Genomic DNA, 19881 nt, shown 5'->3' on the forward strand with positions numbered 1-19881 from the left:
AAGTGTTTTACATAGAGATGTGATAAAATCCCTAGTGAGGTTTTTGAAAGATAGGTCTGGCAACCATATGGTGGATGGGTTGGGGGCGGGAAGACACAAATGAGCCTAGAGAGACCAGTTCAGCATCTATTGCACTAATCTAAGCAAGAAGATGGAGATGACATGGAAAGAAGATAGGTTTCAGAGATCTTTAGGGGATTGAACTATAAGAAGTTTATTGATCACTAGGAATGGGGAGGATGATTTCCAGATTCCTGTCTTGGATCACTGGCACCAATCATTGATCACAAGATAAGAATAAGGAACAGGTATTGGAGGGGAAAAACACATGAGCTCCTTCTTTTCTGCCCAGTGGCAATTCCAAAGCTACACACTTCTCTCAAGCTTCCCCGAAGATACCCATCAGAGAATCTCCCTTGCTTCTCCTTCAGGGAAAATAGCAGTCATCAGGGAAGAATCGCTCCACTTCTTTATTCCCACTAACTTGTCTGCATCATCCTCCTTCAGCCTTGGTGAAAGGGGTGCCCTTCAGGTTTCACCAACCCTGTGCCCCCAGACCTCAGCCCCTATGAGAGCCTCTTCTGAGACCCTTAACATTTTCCTCACCACTAACTCTTTCCCAATCATATAGCTTTCAAATGTCTCTCACATTAAAAAGCATCTCCTCTTATCTGTTACTTACTCCTTGCTTTACTTTAATAACCCACTTTCTTTAAGATAAACACCTACTGTTAACTTCACATTATATTTGCAGTATATTATCATTGCAAAAAACTCAAACAAAAGAGAAGTATGAAGGAGAGGTTACTTGTAATCCTACTATCCAGAAATAGTTCTTATTCATAGATTGATATATTTCTTTCTAATCTTTCATGTTACTATACCTGTTATGTCTAATGTACATGTTTTGTATAAACATCTATTTTATAAATACTTTTCAGTTAAATTGTAAGTATTTTGCCAAGTTATTAGAAAAAACTGTCCAGTAACATCATTTTAAGGGATATGCAAGGAATCTATTGTCTGGCTGTACCAAAATGCATTCAATTAACTCTAACTATTTACCCACATTTCAGCTTGTTTCCTTAGGATAAATTTCTAAAAGTAAGACTTCCGTGTCAAAGAGTATGAGCATCTTTAATGTTTCTGATATATATATTCCCAAAATGTTTTCCAGAAATGTTGTACCAAAATACATTCCAATTTATTCTGCCTTTGCCAAGTTTATTATCTTTAAAAAGAAAAGAAAAAAATTTCCATCTAATGATAAAAAGTAGAATCTGTTTTGTTCTGCATTTCTTTAATTAAAAGTGGAGCTGGTCACTGAACTGTAAACTTAATGGTTAAGACTGTAAATTTTATGTTATGTGTATTTTACCACAATAAGGACATTTTTTTAAAAGTGAAGTTGAGCATTTTAAATATGCATTAGCCATTTCTATTTTCTTTTTGGTGAATTATGTATTCACAACTTTTGCCCATTTAATTATTGGGCTCTTGATATTTTTCTTATTGATTTTTATGAGCTCTTCATATATTTAAGGCATTAAATCTCACGTTATAAAATTTATCAAAAGTATTTCCCCCTATTTGTTTTGTCATTTAAGTTCATTTATGGGTTTGGACATTTATGGAGGAGGGGAGTAGTAGAGAACCATTTTTAATTTTTATATATTCAAATCTTTCAATAATTTCCTTTGGGATTTCTTCCATTGCCATTAAATTTAAAAAGTCCTTTTCCTGTCAACCATCAGGTAATTGTTCATCCACATGATTCTATTACAGATATTGTTCTCCAATCTTAGCAGTAAAACAAAGATGAAAACACATATTTTCTATCTCAAGAAACTGCTAGCCACAGAGGGAGACAGACATATACACAGATATATCCAAATGCATAGGGATTTTTGAAGGACTATTAATCCTACTTAAGAGAGGTTCATGACTAGGTCAGGGGCCCAAATTTGCCTGAAATAGCTCATCTCCAGATTTTATCATCATTTATTAATTTTGGGCCATTAAATACATTCTAGTTATTTCTAGAAATATATGAAAGGGAATATAATAGCCCATCCCAGCTCATCAGCCCCTTCTTCCTGACTCTGGATGTTTTGAAAACAATGATTCATGAAATATTTCCCAGGCAACCGTCTATCCAGTCTATTCACCATTTGAGTTTGTCCTGTCTTGACTTTATCTAAGAAAGTAAACCTTAATTAGTTTTATTAGCACTTTTACTGGTTTGCTATTTTCTAGAAAACACTTTAAAAGGAAACATAAATTATAACAAAGATAAACAAGACATTAAAAGCCCCAGATACAATGGCAGTGATTGTTAATAAATGACCATTAACAAAGGCTTCCAGAAATTAATCAGCACAGATGGGCAGCACAATCACCTGTGAAGGAAGTTTTCATGGAAATGCTTTGCTTCAAGGGTTCTGGGAAATGCTTAGAGTCACGCACTGGTAAGAGGAGTGCAAAGTTGGCACGGCCTTTCCATCGGATATTTTTCAGTATTAGGTAAAAGGCTTAAAGGTGTTAGTACTTTTTGGTGTAATATCCACTTCCTGAAATCTATGTTAAACAAATCATCAGATTCATGTATACCGGTGATCATTGCAGTGATACATTTTATGGCAAGTATTCTAAACAGCCTCAAAAATGGGGGAATAGTTAGATAAACTATTGGTAGAGTCATACTATAAGATACTACATAACCATTCAGAATTATGTTTTCATAAAATCCTTATGTGTAATGCCATAAGAATTTGCTTTCTATATACTGTAAGATTTCCAAAAATCAGGTTACAAAAGATATGTACAGTTTATTCCAATTTACATTTATGTCACATAAAAGAGATTTGAAAAAAAAATACACCAAAATGGTTTTCTGTGGCTAATGGGATTGCAGATACTCTTTACATTTTGGATTTTCCAAATTTTCTACAAAAAAGTTTTATGTGAGGGAAATAGGTATTTTGTGCTAATGTTTGCTCTGTGAAGTAAAAGGCCAATACTTGTGACTAGCTGTGAGTTTAGGCCTATTTTCACCCAGACCTGTTTCCAGAAGGCTGAGTGATATTTAGAGGTATGGGACTTATTAAATGCATCCAAGAGAAGAATATAGAAGACAGACTTCAGCCTCTATTTATAAGATTAGCCAAAGCATTCATCTGTGTTCTCACTCAGGCCTTAGAACATTCTCCATAAAGACTCATCACTTCTTAGGAAAAATACAAAAATATTGAGTGTCTACCATATGCCAGGGAATTTCCCATACATAATCTTATTTGATCCTCACAGAACCCTGTAACATTGAATTTGAATGCATTTAAGCAACTTATCCAAAGTTTTAGATGTATTATTGGAGCCAATAATTGAAATTCAGCCCATGACTCCAAGTCAAGAACTCATCACAACTGTCTTCTGTATGTACATCTTCTGTATGTACATCTGCATATATGACATATGTATATATAGTCCAGGAAGTGTCCATGTTATTTCAATTACTTGTTGGCTAAAAGAAATTAGATATTCATATTTTGCACTCATTTTTTAGGTACTACTTGCCATTTTATTTAAGCTCTGCTATCCACTAATAGCAATACCAAAAATTAGCTTCAAACTGTTTCATGCAGGACAAATACATGGATCTTCTCAAACAACAAGCCTTCCCTAATACTTTTAAAGGTTAAAAAACTTGGGTCACAAATTATGCTTTTTAAAATTTGTCTTTTCAAATTCACTTCTTTACATCATTTTCCAAGTTACTAGGGATATGTGTTTACCTTTACTGGTAATCCTTTTGTACTTACCAGCTCTTCCCTGGCCCCTTACTAACCTTTCCCACCACCAAAGAAATCAATCTCACTCATCTCCATTAATTCTAGACTAAAATCAATTTCAAGCTTTGGCTCAGCATTGGCTCAGTTTGGCTCAACTGAAGTCAGTTTTCCAAGACTAGCCCAGCCTGCTTTGGTCATTTACTGTGTGCTCTCCTACTCTCCTATTAGTGATATATTTAATATGCTGTAAATTATTTCACAATTCTATATAATTTTGTGTTTGTTCTCATCACTTTATTTCTACCTAATTGCATTCTAAGTTTCTTGGGAATCATAACCGTGTCTTTTTTCTCTCTTATGTCACCTCAGATGCTTTGTTAAGTAGTGTGTACATATTTTATTCATCATATATATAATGGGTGTCCAGTAAATACTTGTTACTTAACTGTCCTCTGCTTACTCCTATTGACCCACAAACACAGATTCCCAAGAAAAATCGATGAAATGGAAAATGAAAAAAAAGAAAGGACACCACACTTTGAATTAACATATTAGCCTATTCACTCTTTTTATTTTCCTACTTTCTTTTAGGCTGGAGAAAGAACTGTGGTATGTTTCCCAGCTTCTTTAGGAATTGCAGGATTGATGGCCAATTTCAAAGACCTATTCATATTTGCTGTTGTGATTGAATCTTGAGAAATAGTACAAAAGTTCAAATTACATTAGTTTGGTCCTTTATATGAAAAATTTAGTAATGTTCAAAAACATCACCATGTATTAATTTTCCCTTACAGCTATTAAATGCATATATTTAAAAAACAGATCTGATCCAAGAACTTTTATACATGAGCATTTCTACTCTTTCAGTGTATGACCCCCAACTAGCAGTTTCCTCCTCTGCACAATAGGGACAACAATACACTGCTCACCTCACCTGGATGGTTGTGATGATCCTATGAGCTAAAACATGTAAAAGCACATTATAAACTATGATGAAATATATAAACACAAACTTACTTTTCTTAAATTCAGTGTTTGCCATATGCTCATTCAGTTAGCATTTTTCTTATCTCTAATTATTTGCAAGGCTGATGGATATGCTGCCATTAGTGAGTGATGAGACCTCTTGTCTTTATTAGGGTCATTTCCATTTCCTTGCTTCCCGTGGACTTTATTGAATGATTATCACCACACATCACATGTCCATAAGAAATAGACCTATTTTAGTCACTGATATCACAGTCTAATACCTTGTTCCTTTAACATGTATTGTTCCCTGAGGTACAGTAAAAGACCTGTGTTTGATTAAAATCCTTGCATGTTAAGTGTACAAATTAAGTCCATTCTAACTATGTGGAATAAGCTGTGTTCCTTAAACAAGGAATTAATTTTTACCACATTCCATCAAATGTTATTCTATCAGTTCCTCTATCAGAACATGCCCTATTTAATCAGTTCTGGTAAAATTCCCAAGTAGGCTCTCTTCCAAATATTTAGTTATTTGGCATTAGGACTCCCAAAACATCCCTAGTAAATAGGAAAAATGGAGAAGAAAGAAGGTGTGAAAATTATTACAGGTAAAACAGTGGCTTGAAATTAGAGCAAAGGGGAAAGTATGTACTAACAACATCGAACACAGTCTGCTAGGAGACCTCGGCAGACTCATTAATAATCCCTCACATGGAGGGAAAAAGAGTGGAAACAAGACTCATAAAGTCAGGAGCATTCTAGAAAGCCACCATAGAGATGCCAAGAAAAGCACCCAGCAAGCAAGGGTACACAGAGGGGCTTGCTCTTGACATGGACATTTGTATTTTTTTACCCAAATGAAATCACATTGTACCTGTTCTCTGCTTTGGACATTTTCCCCTACCAGGATACATAGATCTACCCCATTATTTCTAATGTCAGTCACATTATTGTATAGCTGTGTCACATCTGTGTATATTGCTGGAAGTATAGTTAACTAAATTCCGGAAAGTAGATTGCTGATCCAAAGGTATATGAATTTGTAATTTTGATTAATACTGACAAGTTGCTCTCCTAAAATGCCAGGACAATTTATTTCCCACCAACAAAGTACAAAAGTGACAGTATCCTCAAATCCTCACACTATGTTAGTTAAATTTTTTAACTTTAATTTTACATAGTTAATAAAGTCTTTCTAATTTACCAGTCTGAGAGACAAATGTGACATTGCATGTTTTAACTCACAATTTTTTTGGTGACTAGTGAAGTTTAGTATCTTTTCACACATTGATAGGCCTCTGTATTCTTCCTCTGTGAATTTTCTGCTATTCTCCTTTTGCTTATGTTTCACTTGGGTTGCTTTTTTTTTCTATTGCTTTATAAGCAGAAAAATATTTAAGAGAGCAGAAGCTGGAGCCAGTCTAACTGGATTCAAATCCCATACCTACCGCTTAATAGCTACATCACTTTGGAGAAGGTAACTAACCTCACCGGGCTTGCTTCCTCACCTATAAAATGACAATAACAAAGGTATCTACCTCACAGGGTTGTTGTGGGATTTTGAATGGCTTAATATTTTAAAGAACTTAGAACAATACCAGGCACACCGTAGTACTTGATAAATGCTAGCAATTTATTGAAGCTCATTGAACAGGATGGATAGGAATCATTTATCCACAGGGTTTATTTCCTTCCATTTTGTTCTTTAATTTTTTGTTGTGTTTTGTTTTACTGTCTTTCACCATACTGAAGTTTTTCATTTTTATACAGTTAAATCTGTCAATCTTTTCCTTAGAGGAAAAGATTCTAATACCATGCTCAAAAAGGTCATTCTCACTCCAGGATTTTAAAGTATTTTTCAACATATTCTGCCAATCCTTTTATAATTTTATTTTTCACATTTAGATCTTTTAACCTATTTGAAATTTATCTTTCCAAATTGCGTAACATAAGACAAACGTCATTCTTTTCCTAATGTATAGCCAATTTGTCCCTCTTTGCCTTTTCCTCATTAATTTTAAATATTCAAAACATTGAAGTTCCAATTGGAATTGCATTAAATCTCCCTATCACCTTGGAGAGGACTGGTAACTTTATAATATGAGTTGGCCTCCCTTGGACCCACCAGGGTAGTTTCCTCTACTTATTAAGGTCTTATAGTGTGTCCTCAAAGTTTTGTAGATTTCCTGTATATAAATCTTACCCATTTCTTGCTCATTTCATTTTTAAGCATTTCTTCTTTAACTTACTAATTGAGTTTGCTAGTATGATGAATTACAATAATGTATTTCTCACTGTTGAATCATCCAATTAGGACTATAGGTTTCTATTTGATGATTTCTTATGAAATGCATCGATCATACAAAAAGTATTATAAATATTTAATTTAGACTACATTTAAACTTAGGTCCTCTATTTAATAGATAGCTAATATAGTATGAATCAAACACCTGTGTATTATTTGCCTCTTTATTAAATCTTAACATTTTGCTGTATTTATGTAGTGGGGGTGGAAATTTATCTAAACAGCCAAAGTCCCTTATATACCTCTGCCAGATTCCATTCTCCTCGCTCCCTACTCAGATATAACCACTATCCTGAAGTAAAAATTTATCATTACCATGGATTTGTTTATATTATTAATACATTTGAGGACCTCATAAAAAACATGCCGCATACTATGTAGTTTTTAATAAAACTTGTATGTAAATTTCATTGTACTCTATTATCATTCTGTAACTTGTTTTTCTGGACTCAAAAAATTTTTTTGTATTTATTGATGTATGGAGATCTAATTTATTTTGAAAAGGGTATAGTATTCTAATTTATGAATATATTACACTTTTATTTATTCATTCTTTTGCTGATGACATGCAGGTGTTTCCAGTGTTTTCCTGTTATGTATACTGTGCTGGAACTTCTTGTGCAGGAAAATTTTTTTCTGAAGCTGCACCACCCCATACAGTAGCCACTAACCACTTCTGTAAATAGCTTGTTCAGGTCTTTGCCCATTTTTCTAACAAATTTGCTTTTTTATGTTTTCTTTGTAGGTGTATTTTATATATTTAAAATGCAAATTTTATACTTGTTATTGTGGCATAAATATTTTCTCCCATTCTGTAACTTTTCTTTCAAGTTTGTGGTGTATTTTGTTAAACAGAGATTTTTTATTTCATCAGCTTCTTCCTTTATGGTATCTGCTTTTTAGTGTTTTATTTAATAGATCCTTTCCTGTCTCAAAATCAAAAATATGCCTCTTACATATTCTCCTAAAGTGTTAAAAGCTTTGTTTTTCTTATTTAGGTCTTTAATCCTCCTGGAATTAAAACTTTAGAGTATGGTGTGAGAATTTTCTTTTCTGTGTGGAGAACCATCTGTTCCATGAAAACCATAAAAATGTTTTGAATAGCTTATCCTATTCCCACTCATTTGTAATGTCATATATCATATAGTCTCCATATATATGATTCTTTCCTAGGCTTTCTATCCTATATATGTATTTGTATATCCTTGCCCAAATATGACATCATCTTAGTTAGCTTAGGTTTATAACAATCATTGATATCTGAAAGCACAAGCCCCCCAAATTCTTCTGCAAAATCGGCTTACCTTTTGTTCTTTCTAATCTAATGAATTTCAGCATCAGCCTGACAATGTCCACATAAAGCACTAAATCTGTAGGTTAATGGAAAACACCATCCTTATAATAGTCATACATATATGTCAATATATATAATAGTCAACATAATTTTCTTTTCACAAAAATGATATGTATTTCTATTCACTTGGATCTTTTTTAATGTTGTTCCATAATGTTCTATTTTCTCCATAAAGTGTTAAAGGTATTTTGTTGGATTTATTCAAAGATAACGTGTAGTTTTGTTGCTATTATGAATTATGTATTTTTCCACTACTTTTCTGAATAATAATTACCAAAAAGGAGTGCTATTATGCCTCGCAAACTTGCTGAATTCTTATTGGTTCTAGACGGTCTTTAGAGTCTCTGCAGACAATCATGTCCTTTGCAAATGAGAAAAAGCTTTCATGTTCCCCTTCAATGTCTTACTTCTTTTCCTTATCTTATTGCATTTTCTAGGACTGCCAATACAATGTTGATTAGACATGGTGCAACAGGCACCACCACTCTTAGTGTTACTCTTGACTTGAACAACAATGCCTCCAAATTATCACCATTTGTAAAGCATTTGTATGATGTAAAGCGTTAACAGCCTTTTAAAGTTTGCCTTCTATTCGTAGTTTTGTAAGAATGTGCAACTAGGTATGGATGATTGCGTGAATGAGTTTTTAATTTTATCTAATGCATTTTCAGCATCTACTGAGATGACCAAATGGTGATTAGGAAGAGAGGAATAAGAGAGAGACTTTTATTGCATATCCTTTTGTACCTGTTGAATTTGTACCAGGACTCATTTCCAGTAATAGAGTGGGTTAAATAAGTGGAAAAGTCCTCCAGTTGAAAATAACTGAAAATACTAGATGAAATATTAGTAAAATCTAAAAAACATCAAAGGAATGTTAAGAAGAAATTGGCAACCCAAAATCTTAGTGGAGATAGGATCCCAGAAGTGAATAGGACACTGAGGGCATTTGCCAAACCCTGTCAATCTCAGCCTTAGTTTCCATGGCCTCAGAAGAGATGGGGGAACAGAATACAAAGCCCAGAGCCTACTTGGGAAATCTAGTAGGATACTCAGGTCCCAAAGGACTAGTGTAAGGATTAAACTTTGGAGTAAAGATGGATGAAAACTAAGCCCCACAATACATACCCCATGGAAGGCAGGGATAGAGGAGAGCAAGTCACCCGATGAAACATCATGACAAACTAGCCCTCGTGAGGATTTACAGCCCAAATTCACAGTACCTGGGTGATCCAAGAAAAGTCAAAAACTGGTACCCCCCGGGTACTCAGCCAAAACAAAAATAGGTCCCCACTAGAAGAACCAGCATCACCCAGGGCCTCAGAAAATGTCTACAGATAATTTTCTAAAGAAAATGAGCAGCGCACAGTCACTAAGAAAACAAAGGATTAGAGCAAAAGCCAGCAGAAATAATAGCAGAAACAGAACTACAAAAGATCTAATCCTGGAATTAGCAGACATAGATTACAAAGGGATTATGATTACTCTATTAAATAAAAGTCAAGCTTGAAAATAAATTCAGATAATAAGAAACTATATAGAATATTTTTAAAGAATCATACAGAACCTCAAAAACTGACAACTACAATAATTGTAATCAAAACTTAAATGGATGATTTTAACAAAATGTTAAGCATAGCTGCAGAAATAATGGGTGAAATGGAGGACAGACCAGAAGAACTTATCTAGAAAGAAGTACAAACAGGCAGAGAAGTAAAACATGAAAGGAAAGGAAAAGACATGGATGGTAGATTGAGAAATTAACATGCCTTTAATCAGAGCTCCAGAAGGAAAAAAAAATGAGAATGAGGTAATATCTGAAGAGCTAACAGCCAGGAAATTTCCCAAGTGAAGGATCCCAAATTACAAGATTTGAAAGTCAAATGAATTCCAAAAGGGATGAATTTTGAACTTTGTGAATGTATTATGTACTTGAAAACTTGTTTTAATTTAAATATTATTTTGAAAAATAAACCAGTTTGGGAGGAGAGGGGAAGGAAATGGTCTTAAAGGAAGGTTGTATGTTGTGTGAATAGTTTTGATTAAATTTACCTTTGTGAGTTAACTTGTAAATTGAGAAGTACACTGAAAACATATTTTAAAAAACATTGATTTACTAATTGAATATTTCAAAATATGAATATTGTCCAAGTTTCCCTTAACTCTGTAAGTTAAACATTATTGAAGTACAAATTATGTGTTATCACATTTATATATATATATATATATATATACATATACATATATGAATATCGGCTGAGGACTCTGGCCAGCTGAATACTTTTTTTATCCAGAATTTCACTTCAATCACAAACACAAATTGAATCAGGAACCTGAACTAAAGTGAACTCTGAATCAAAACCCCAAATGAACTGTGCTAGTCTGCAGAAACACAAAGGGAACCAAATACAAATACGGTAATAATGTTTTACAGAATCAAAATCTCTCAGAAAATCATTTGCTTATGTCTGGGTTTTTCCATCTGATAAATTACATTTTTTCAATACATTTAGAAAAATGTCCAGCAAGACAGTGTGTCCTTAAGAAGAGAAAACGTTGGATATTAAATACAGTGGTCATTCCACTCTCCTCTCAAAAGCCAGGGTTCTGAAAAGCTGGCATTAAAGGAAACTCTGGAGAAGCTATAGGAAAACAGAATGAGAAAACCAAGAGACTACATGTCCCTGGCCCTGTTCTGAGATGAAGGATCTAAAAACTGGTAGAGAAAAGGAATGAGAAAACTAATGTCTTTCATTTTTATCTTTTTTAACTCACTTTCCCCTTCTCCTGATTCCACCTTTCCCTCACCACTGCCTTGTCTCTTTTGTGTATTTCATCTCTTTCCTACAATTCCTTTGCCTCATAGTTTCATATCTTTGTCTTCTTTATCGTCTGCTATGATCTTTCCCATTTTCCTTCTCTCATTCCTTCCTTTCCCATCTCTTTCTCTACTACTTTTTGCTTTCTCTGCTTGCTATTATTTTATTCTCCAATCTCTCTCTTCCTCTATTTTTTTCTTGTCAATTATCTGATATCATTCCCCACTCAAAGCAGAGGATGTTTATAATCTTATGAAACAGATTTGATAATACTAATTTATTTGCTTTATCCAACACGATGACAGATGTTCATAATATTAGGGGGGAGGGGTGTAATTTGTACACTTTTTAGGCCTTTGGTTAAATGCTGTTTCAGTTCTGCACCACCACCACTCCTCTATAATTTGCCAAGTTCTTTTTAGTGAACAAGTGATAATCAAGTCAAGATTCATAACAGTTGTAGATTTTTTAATAATCCTGATATTTCTCAATGTGATAGTCAACCTCCTAATGTCCCCAGTGATTCTTACTTCCTAGTATTTATGCCCTCATGTAGTCCCTTTCCACATTGTATAAAGATTGATTTGTGTGACTAATAGAACACGGTAGGTGTGGTGGTGTGTGACTTCTGATGTTAGGTCATAAAAAAGTATAGCAACTTCCACATTGCTCACTTGAATCACTTGCTCTAGGTGAAGTCAAGCACCGTGTTGTAAAGACCTTCACCCATCCCTATGGAGAAGTACACACCTTGAGGAACAGAGGTCTCCTGTCAACAGCCATCACATATTTACCATTCATGTTAGTGAGCCATCTGGGAACAGATCCTCCAGCCTCAGTCAAGCCCTCAGATGACTGTAGCCCTGATTAACAACTTGACTGCAACCTCATGGAAGACCACCCCCACCCCAGCTAGAAAATCCAGCTGAGTTGCTCCCTAATCCTTCACAGAAACTGTGAGAGAAATATTTATTACTGTTTTAAGCCAGTCAATTCTGTGGTAATTTATTATGTAGAAATAGTTAACTAAAATGCTTACTGTACTTTTTTGGAAACAAAACCAAAACAGTTTGTGCTTACATAAACACCTGAAAACTGTTCTTTCTTTATTCCACCAGTAGTTAAATAAGCACATAGCAATTCCAAGACACCTAGACAGGAAATTTTGAAAAATGTCTGGAACTTTCTTTTATGGGCTAATTCATCAGTGCTTCTGCTGTTTTCCTCATATGGGATGGAAAACAGTATGCATAGAATAAAATTAATAATTTTTAGGTCTAACAAGTCTAGTTATATTATAAGACAAGCCTTCTCTGTCAACATATCAAAAATAAGATCATCAAAAAAAAATCAAAGCAAAAAGTTATGAAGGATAAAAAATATTCCACTCTGTCAAAACAATGCATTTGTACTCTGAAATATCCTCTTCTAATTATCCACAATATGAGCTAAAGAACATTTTGTTAGTTGTTTTCATTTTTTAAATATTTATACATTCCCTATTCATATTTCAAATACATTTTAAATCAAAAGTAATATTAAATCATGCTACATCTTACAAATGTACGGTATCACTAACTTCCACTACTGAATTTTTTTCTTAAATTTAGAAAAAAAAAAGTGAACCCACCCTTTTATTAAGTCAAGAGCATAATCTAATAATGCTATTAACGTAAAACTAAACCTGAACACCAAAACATTCCTGCAAATGAAAACTGACCTCTACTGTTATATCATTTAATTGAATCTCTAGCTTCACTTTGAGTGCATCACTTCCCAACTGCACTGGCAAGTTACTGCCAAATTGGTAGTTCAATCCTGATTTTTTTTTCTTGCATAGTATCCTGATGGATATAATGTGATCATCATTTACATGAGCTAAGATTAGGATGATAATAAAAGGGAATAAGATCAAAATGCCAGCCATAGAATCCTTCACTATGTGTTTCCTTTGTAATAATAACCAGAGCATAATTGTAGTGGCCTACAAGGATTTTGATAATCTCTGCAGACTGGAAGCTGAATGAAATTCATTAAATGATTCAACAAATATTTACTGAGCTCTGATTAGGTGCCAGGCATTATCCTAGAGCTTGAGGAGCAGCAATGAACAAGGAATGTCAGTTCCCTGCTTTCATGGTCCTCACATTGCAATGGTTGCCAGACAGACCAAAAACAGGTAAAGAATAAAAGAACAGGATCACTAGATGGTAGTAAATGTGAAGACAATTCAATGAGTGAAATGCAGGGACTAAATTTGTAAGGGGTGGTCAGAGAAGGCATCTTTCAGGAATTGATGCAATCTGAAACTCTGGGTGAGAGCGTTTTAGCTGAAGGAAATATCTGATGACATTGAACCATTTATTTGGGTGATAAAATATTTTTTTTAATTTTAACAGTATGCTTTTATTAAAATATTATACTTGGTTTTTTTGGGGGTTTTTTTGTTTTTTTTTTGAGAGGGCATCTCTCATATTTATTGATCAAATGGTTGTTAACAACAATAAAATTCTGTATAGGGGACTCAATGCTCAATGTACAATCATTAATCCACCCCAAGCCTAATTCTCATCAGTCTCCAATCTTCTGAAGCCTAACGAACAAGTTCTTACATGGAGAACAAGTTCTTACATAGTGAATAAGTTCTTACATGGTGAACAGTACAAAGGCAGTCATCACAGAAACTTTCAGTTTTAATCACACATTATGAACTATAAACAGGTCAAATATGAATATTCGTTTGATTTTTATACTTGATTTATATGTGAATCCCACATTTCTCCCTTATTATTATTATTTTTTTTTTAATAAAATGCTGAAGTGGTAGGTAGATGCAAGATAAAGGTACAAAACATAGTTTACTGCTGATAAAATATTATTTTTAAAACAAAAGTCCTAAGACACATTGTGAACCATGGTCAAATAATGTTTTTTACATTGTTTTGTACTGTCTGTCATCCTCTAGATTTGACTTTAAAACAGATATGAGATCATGTGCAAATGGTCCAATGTTCCATCTTCACTTGCACCTTGGCAAAACTGGCTAATGAAGAATCCCTGGGAATAGTCGATATACACTTGATCTGGTTCTGACTTTAACCCTCCACTTATCAATCAAGGATTTTGAATTGATTTTGAAAGGCTGGTGCTGGTGAATGTTTATGAAATGTAAGGCTAGGATCTTAAGGTTCTCAGTCCATTCAAGCATTATTTTCCATGAGCCAGCCTCTTAAATTAACATTATTTTGAAGTCTAGCCAGTTCAAACACTACAAAATAAACCATGCTGCATGCTGTTTTTATAAGAGTCGTGTTTCCAAGACCTGTCCATGAAGTAGCTCAAGACACACAGTAGCTTCCCACCAACAACAACAATATCACAAAGTAGTGATACTGCCCGTAAAGTAGTTGTATAGCTGCCATGAGGGGCTCTCTCAGGCAGCCAAAGATAAACCAATGTAGATGTGTGGGTGTCCAGAAGTCTCCCTACAATTCCTAAAAAATTCATAAGCACATAAGAACACAGGCTTTTCTCTGCATTTACTCTTAGGTCCACACAAGTTGACAATGTTCTACTCAGTGGATCTGGACACAAGCTCAGCCCTTACACAAGTTTCTAAAAAAAAAAAAGACTTGCACCAAATATTTAATCAGTTGAGTAATTTGAGCCAAGATTTGTGCAGGAGGGAGGAGAGAAGAGTCACGTGGAGCAGCTGCGAGCCTCTTTTCGCCCCCTCATTGGCTGCAGCTCCGCCCTATCCCTCCAGGGAAGTTTCTGCCAAATTGCTGCTTTTGTCTCAGAAATATTCCGCCCACACCCTGGTCCCTCCTGGTGCTCTGTTCTGCTCTCCCAGCTCTCTCAGGGTCTTTTTCAAAGTAAACGCATTTCCCTTTTCTAAGAGGAATGCTTGTGCCAACTGTCAATAACGTTTCTCCGCCTTATTATACGTGATGCGCTGATTTTCACAGTGGGGCCACTTCCAGTGTTGAAATAAACAGCAGGAGGTTGCGTTTATTTCAGGGTTTGGTAAGCCTAACTTTTACCAAAAATAAATAGTTTAAAAACAAAGTGGAGCCATAGGGAGGGGGCTTAGAGGGGAGGAACTTACAAGTGGTTTTCCACATTTGCTCGAAGAGGAGGCTGTTGATCTGCGCGGTTTGTCACTGTTGGCTTCCAAGCCAAGTTACACGGAAGCGCAGACCTTTTTACTTTTTATAGGATTATATTTTGCTGCAGAATGTGACCATGCATAACGATCTTTTGATATATTTCTTTTTAAGTTGCTCGGCATAACCATTTTCTGGTCCTCCCCTTTTAATTGAAGGATTGGCACACACAATATGACATCACAAATTCCTTCCTTTCATCAGAAACAGCTTCTACTCTAACTTAAGCTATGCAAATTGCTTTTCTGAAGGAAATACATTTATCTGAAAGGTACAGGGAATTTCTAAATAGAGGTTAGCTTACTGAAACAACAGGAGCTAGTGCCTTGGTGAATGTATGTTATATGAATTTGATTCCTTTAGAATTGACAAGTAATTATAAGTAAAAGAAAACCTGTCATTTTTTTATGGAAACATTTCATTGAAGTCTTGGGCTTCACATCATTACATGTTCCTCGGCTCAGTTGACAATGGGCACATATAAACATTTTATACAGTTGAGAGGAGTATAATTTCACATAATTCGGGTGGTGATTATTATTCAAACATTTATGCATAATTGTTAAAAACAAACACCTAGAGAATTAATTCATTTGGGCCTGTATCGCCATGATCAAGACCCCTCTGTCCTTCCTTAATCCCTGCTTGGTAATTTCTGACTCACTTTAATTCTGTTTTATCATCACAGCGCTTCTTAATAAGACAGCCAATTCATGCCACCTCTGTGCAGTGAAATGCCATTCATGAATCTTGATCTGCATGACCTCAATGGTTTCTGCACTTGGTATCACAGAGTTGTTTGTCCCAGATGGACAGGGAATAATTGTACTGTTTCTAAACCAGTTCTCTTTAGCAAATGACCAATTTACAAGGCCTTTCAAAGGTAGTAATAACAATAGAGATGACTCACCCAATCGATTCTCTCTGCCGCTGTTTCACCAGCTTGTGGTAAAGCGGGCGACAAGAATGTAACCCAGAGGAAACAGAAATGAGTTTTCTCAGCAAAGCTGTGCAGAACTTCATCTGATTTCCACCAACTGTGAATGTCTTCATGCACCCAGGGCTTCTACCAGCTTCATAAAAATCAAGCTTCCAGGGAAGACCACAGAACAGAAGGACCCAATCTAACTAGTACACAATAAAAAAATAAGGCAATGTTTAGACATGATGCTATGCTTTCGAGAAATATACCGTGAATTGATTTTTAGGGCAGTGGAATGTTGAATCACCTAATCTGACACCTGACAATGTCTGTAAAGGGGACATGCTGAATATAATAGGTATTTTCTTTGAGAAGCTCAAAGGCAAAGGCAACACACTGAGTATTATTATAATGTGGATTCCATTCCATTAAATAAGCAGTTATTAAACTCCTACTATACATAAGATATCATGAGGATCACAGGATGAGTAAAATAGTTCTTTCCATCAAGAAAGGTATATCCTTATAGGGAATGCAGAAGGTGTTGGTAGTAAAAATAATCCTGACTGATACTTACTGAGTGTTTATTACGTACCAGATGCTCCACATGCATTATCTCATATAATCTTCATGACAGCTGTTTTTTAAAATGATTAAAGAAGACAATTTAGGTAATACAAACAAACTATATTTAACACTTCATGAGGGAAGGGAGTTGGGGGTGAGATAAGTAAAATAGGTGAGGTGGATAAAGGGAAACAAACTTCCCATTATAACATAAATAAGTCACAGGGATGAAAAAGTACAGCACACGGATTATCAATAATATTGTAATAACTTCACCTGATAAACAGATGGTAACTACACTTACCATGGTAAGCATTTCATAATGTATAAAACTGTCAAATCACTATGTGCCACACCTTTAACAAATATAATACTGTATATCAACTGTACTTCAATGTAAAAAGGCTTTAATTTAAAATTTTTTTTAATAAATTTTTTTTGACCAAATAACATGGTACATATTTCAGTATTCATTCCTACTTTTGCATTCCCAGTAACATTTTGAAATTTTCCTCACACAGATGTATATTTTTTGTTAAGTTTATTCTTAAGCAATTTATCCACTTGTTACTGTTTTTGCAATTGCAGATGTGGTTTTCTTTTCCATTGTATTTCCCCCCCCTCAAAGGGGGTAGACTGTTCCCAGAGATACTGCAACACCAGGCTGATGTGTGGAGGGGACAAAGCAAGCCTCTGTTCCATGTCCCTGCTTCAAAATCCATTTGATGTATTGTCCGGGATAGAGAATGTATCAGATATTAAACTGATAAGAACAGATACTACACTTGATCTTAGCCAAAAGGCCAAGAAGCAATCCCCTATACTTTTTAACTGGTATCATTTATATGAATTATTCATTGCTGTATAGTAATTTTATACCCTGTAATTTACTGGATTCTTTAATCCTTTGCAGTGATTTTTCAGTTGATTTTGGTAAATATAAAATCATATCCCTTGACAATACTGACAGTTTTACCAGCTCTTTTACAATTCTAAACAAACAAATGAAAAACACTTCACCAAATGGACAGTTTGCTTTCAGAGAACTGCCAAATGGGGCGGAAGACTAGAACCTTTTACAGGATGAAGAATAAAGAACAAACAAGACAAAAATAAGAACTACCTGATGGGCTAGAGCCACTCAGTCCACCCTTGTCTGGGATGAGAAGCCCCAGAGTTAGCTCAGCATTTGGCGAATGGCTGCTTGGATAGCCTGCATTTGGGGTCAAGCAGAGAATTTACAGTGACACAAAAGTTACCTAAGTTTCAGTTTGTTCCTACTGCACCCATGCAAGAGTGGCTCCATCTTAGAGGAATTTATTTCAAGACAACAGTGAGCTATAAGTACTGTTATCTCCACCGGCAGCTGAGGAAACAGGACAAAAAAGTTGGAAAATGTGCCAAGGACAGAAGAAAGTGGTGGAGTCAAGACTCAATTTCTGAGCTGGCTGCCGGTGTTCCCATCCCTGCTCATTCTATGACGCTGAGCCCAGAGTTGTGATGCTGAAACAGAAATGTGCACGGGCCCGCTTGGAAGAAGAACAAATGAGTGAAGAGAGCTAGGAGGGTAGTTTTGAAAAGCTTGGAATGCTCTCTCTCCCTCTCAGACACACACACAGAGTATCTATCCATCCCCTTGAACTGACAGAAACTGAAAGCAGTATTCAAAAAACATATGAGAGAAAAGCATTTCCCCATTCCCATTCTCGCCTTGAGATAACAGTTATCAGTTTATTTTGAGTGAAAGATTTTAGGGGCTGAATTAACCCGGATCATTTCTTAGAATTGCCTCTGTACACATATGGTCAAAGCTTCCCTCCAGACTCACACTTTGACAGCTCTTATAAGGAAAATGAGTTCTGTGGACTAGAAATAGCATTAATCATGCTCACTTTATCCCAGAGATTTTGACTATTCTGTATTCTCATATATTTAGGATTTGTCTCCAACCATAGAACCCTATTTTGGGGGGCAAATTTCCCAGTGTCTTTAGTGAGGCAAGTTTCATACATCAGTTCTAACAGCCAAACTGGATGGGAAGACTTTATTGAATATAGTATCCAAATAAATTAAGGTTTTTCAAAGTTGATTTAAGTCCTCATTAGGCAAACATTGGTAACACAGAGAAGAATATTAGATCTCATTTAATTTATTCAATTCCAGACTTGGTACTGAAGTCATTTATAATTTTTAGGTGACTCAGTTGGAGACACACAGATAGTTAGTTAATGTAAACAGTAATATCAATGCATGATTAAAAAATAAAGAGAAACAAGATAGGAGAATAAACCCTAGAAACAGAAAGTAATACTGTAAACAAGGCTAGCAGCCATCTCCACACAGCTCAGCCTCGACAATTTCCATTTTCCGCACATTTACACATTTCCTCCAATAACAAAATCTTAACCAGTGCCACACCATAACAACTTCCTACCTTCCTCATCCTGCACCCCTCCACTGAAAAGCAACTCCAGCAGGTGGTCCTATGTCTCAGCAATGTTTGTCAGTTTATGGCTCAGACTCCTTTCCTCTGAGAGCTGAGGTAGAGGACAGCAGGTGCTCCCTGGTCCCACCTAGCTGTGCCACCTCCCAACAGGGCAAGGAGCAGACCCCAACAGGCTCCAGGGCAGCCAAGACAGCACTGTCACACAGCCTCAGATCAGCATTTAGATCTGGGCTCTCACTTCCTAAATGGCCTTGGGCACAGTGTTGAAAGTCCCTCTGCCTCAGCGACCTTACAAATAAAACTAGACAACACTTATGCCATTGGGCTTCCATACAGGTTTGATAAACTTGCTTGAAAAGCAAAATGTCAGAGGCACAGTAGCAATCACTAACCTTTACATGTACATCTTCCTAAGCCCCGCCAAAGGGCTCCTCCCGGTTCCCTGCCATTGAGGATAGTATCAAAGGGTCTTTCCTCTCTAGATGGCATTACGTGTTCTGGGTTTTTCCTACCTATCCCTCCCTTCTGTCAAGATGACCTATCCT

At 35.5% G+C, this 19881-nt stretch overlaps 1 long non-coding RNA gene and 1 other non-coding gene across 11 annotated transcripts in view; both read right to left on the reverse strand.

Annotated features, from left to right (window-relative positions):
* Window positions 1-19561, reverse strand: part of LOC108407354 (uncharacterized) — a 61016-nt gene extending 41455 nt beyond the window's left edge. For all 10 annotated transcript variants that reach the window (XR_012122336.1, XR_012122339.1, XR_012122338.1 and 7 more), the window contains exons 1-4: window positions 19325-19561; window positions 18014-18103; window positions 16901-16960; window positions 16312-16529 (exon numbers count right to left, since the gene is read on the reverse strand). This is a non-coding gene — a long non-coding RNA (uncharacterized lncRNA). The remainder of the gene's footprint in view (window positions 1-16311; window positions 16530-16900; window positions 16961-18013; window positions 18104-19324) is intronic.
* Window positions 17517-17705, reverse strand: LOC118972185 (U2 spliceosomal RNA). Its single transcript, XR_005061030.1, has one exon. It is a non-coding gene; the product is annotated as a U2 spliceosomal RNA (small nuclear RNA).
* Window positions 19562-19881: the final 320 nt, after the last annotated feature.

The sequence above is a fragment of the Manis javanica genome, chromosome 10 (genome assembly GCF_040802235.1).
Source record: "Manis javanica isolate MJ-LG chromosome 10, MJ_LKY, whole genome shotgun sequence".
Classification (NCBI taxonomy): domain Eukaryota; kingdom Metazoa; phylum Chordata; class Mammalia; order Pholidota; family Manidae; genus Manis; species Manis javanica.